This window comes from Lycium barbarum, chromosome 4 (assembly GCF_019175385.1).
Source record: "Lycium barbarum isolate Lr01 chromosome 4, ASM1917538v2, whole genome shotgun sequence".
In the NCBI taxonomy this organism is placed as follows: Eukaryota; Viridiplantae; Streptophyta; class Magnoliopsida; order Solanales; family Solanaceae; genus Lycium; species Lycium barbarum.
In genome coordinates this window covers 52,310,159-52,313,319 of record NC_083340.1, presented here as the reverse complement: position 1 = coordinate 52,313,319, position 3,161 = coordinate 52,310,159, and the positions used below count along the sequence as shown (strand labels likewise).

The 3,161-nt window shown below is 37.4% G+C and overlaps 1 long non-coding RNA gene across 1 annotated transcript; it reads left to right on the top strand.

The window, feature by feature from the left end:
• Positions 1 to 442: 442 nt before the first annotated feature.
• On the top strand, positions 443 to 2,803 carry LOC132638424 (uncharacterized). The gene is made up of 3 exons (XR_009581727.1): positions 443 to 490; positions 1,275 to 1,326; positions 2,665 to 2,803. It is a non-coding gene; the product is annotated as an uncharacterized LOC132638424 (long non-coding RNA).
• Positions 2,804 to 3,161: the final 358 nt, after the last annotated feature.

The following is a 3,161-nucleotide window of genomic DNA, read 5'->3' as shown; positions in this document are numbered from 1 at the left end:
GCATATGAGTTGCTTATGAAGAATTTAGAAGCAGGAATATTAAGAAAGGTCAAGGGCATAAAGGGAAATTCGCAATATGATTCGTGGAATTATGGAGGAAGACGAAGGGCAAATTTGGAATTTGGAGAAAAACAATTTTTCATTAGTTGTAAGACCAAAATAATATATGGGCTTGGAAATTAAATGGACCACCTAGTCATCCATATGGTTGGGCTTAGGCACATAAATAATTAATGAATGGTATTAAAAGATGAATTAGTCATCTTAATTCCATAACTTTCTAGAGAATTCAAGAGAAAAAAAAAAGGAGCAAAACTCCATAGGAATTTCGGCCAAGGGCAAAACTTTCCAAGGAAATTGACAAAAATTTCTTCAAAAATCATTTCCTACCAATTGAAGAGCCCCTAGTAAGGTGGAGTGGTCTTTGGAGCAAGAAAAGTCCATATTCATAAGTTGGAAATTCAAGCAAGTTGGAGAATCAAAGAAGGAGGTAAGAATTTATACTCTTTTATATGTTATGGATGTATATGTATGTTGTAGTGTACAAAAATGGATGAAATTCATAAGGAATGTGAACATGGGAGTGGTGGCCGTGTGATATGTGTGTGTGTGTGGAAATTATGTGCCAAGTATTTTGTTTAGTGTTTGGTTGTTATTGTTGTGAATGTTATGTTGATAATGGAAGTTGAATGATTTTGGAAAGGTTGTAGTTGTGTATGCATAATGGTGGCCGTGTGGTGTATATTGTATGTATAGCCGTGTATATGTGTTGAATTATGAAGGAATGGTGAGCAAGTTTTATTTAGTATGTTGGTTGTTGTGTTGTGAACTTTATGTTGCAAATAAAAGCCTAATGAGCTTAGTGAAGTATTAGTAGTCGGAGGCTTGTCTTGGAAGACTATGTAAATTGAAATTATGTCCTGACATGTATGGAAGATAATGATATTAGTATGGTGTTGTTGGAATATATATTATAAGGTTGTTATCGTTTTTATTGGAGTTGGAAGGTTTTGAAGGAAGTGATAAATTGATTAAGTTGCTATAATATATCTTGGATTCAGTATGGAAATTGTTAGTATGGTTGTTGATATTATGATTGATAGTTTGGCCGGGTTGAATTCCCGGATTGTTGTTGATGAGAATTGGCTAAGTTGATCTTTGGGAATCATGTATTTACAGGGGAAGTGCTGCCGAAATTTCGGTAGCCAAGTATTATCTTAAGATTCCAATTCCAAATGTTCTAACCAAAGTTGGTAAATGTGACCAATTTGTAGATTTTGGCGGATTTGCAACTTGAATTTGGAATAGCATAAGGAGCGGAAAGAGGTATGTAAGGCTTCACCCTTCTTTCTATGGCATGTCTTAGACGTAATATGTTGGATGTGAGCCTCGAGGATAACTCTACCCTCCGGAATCCGCGCCTAAAGTTTCCCCTTTTTCATTCAGAAGAATTGAATTAAAAATTGTATAAAATGTTGGAAGAACTTACTGAACCTCTAGAACTCGCATAAATAGGACCCGACTACCCTAAAACCCTCACAAGTAACGCCATGACATGTAACATATGTAAATTTGGTACGCCGCCTCATTTGACCCGAGGTGGGCCCATTGTTCCCGGATTTTCCTTATTGTTCCGCTTGACTTACTTGAAGCTGAATCCAAAAGAAACCTTCGATCCTTATTCCATTACCAAATGACAAGTACTATACCTATCCCAACGAGAATACTTCTATGACGATAATGATAACGATGATATTAGAAAAGAGGATATGCCTACGATAATTATGACTAGAATGATTCCATGACCAAGATTTCTAAGCAAAGGATTCAATGTGAATACGAAGGTGACTAACTAGTTCTTGATCCTTATCTCTATTTCTTAGCTATGACACTATTTCCTAAGGATTTCAAAGCCTATGAATTGACGTCTATGATGCCTATGATTTCATACTACGTTTTTCTTCTAGTACTATTCTTCGTTGGTAGTCTCGCCTTAAAATACTCGTTCCTTCAAGGTGAGACAAAGCGGTCACGGTTATTCCATAATGCAATCGGAGGTCACCGATCTTACGTCACTCCTATGGATATATGATTTTCTTTGGGCTCTCTTGCATGCTTATATGATATATATATATATATATATATATATATATATATATATATATATAAGCTATGAAATATGAATATAAACATGGGGTGGGGCGAAGGGATACATGGGGATGGGAAGGGAAACATGTTTCACTGCCACCTGGTCAGCTGGCTTATCATCCCGGACGCGGGATGCCCAGACGCGGGATATAAATATATATATGGGCGAGCCGATGTATTTCGGCGCAATGTGGGCGAGCCGACATTGTTCGGTGCTATGATATTACATAATATACTATGATATGCTATGACATGTTACACTGTGAAATAAGCTCTATTTTCTATGAATATGAAAAAGAAATGTTTTCAAAAGATAGCCAAGCATGCATGGTATCCGGCCTGAAAGGGCAGTCCTATGTACAGGTTACTTTCTTGTCTTATTATATGTCTACGACCCCATGATATTGGTAATCATAATCTATGTTCCTGTTTGTATTAATTTCCATGCCTTACATACTCGGTACACTATTCGTACTGACGTCCCTTCTTGTGGACGCTGCGTTTCATGCCGCGCAGGTCAGCAGGTAGACGGACCTGATTTCTAGGAGTTCTATCAGCAGTTATCGGCAGCGCTCCAGTTGTCCCGGAGCCTCAGTTTCTTGGTACTATTTTGTGTATATATGTTCGGGCACGGCAGTACTCGGCCCTTCCTATGTATATGTATACTATGTTTAGAGGCTCGTAGACAGATATGTACAGTTAGATGTTTTGTACTTTTGATGGTCCTAGTCGCTGTATACTGTGCTAGTAAAGCTTATTAGCCTATGTTTATATGTATTCTCCTAATGTTAACGTTTAGTAAACAAGAAAAATATATGGTATAGTTCATACGGCCCGCTCAGTAATACAGGTAAGATGATAGATAAGGGGTGCTCGGTACAAGTATCGGGTACCCGTCGCGGCCCTAGTTGGGTTGTGACAAACCATATGCAAATTAAATCATATCTGAGACTCAATAAGATAATCAAAATGAACCATCATTTGAAAATTTAGACGATAGTCATATCAAGTAC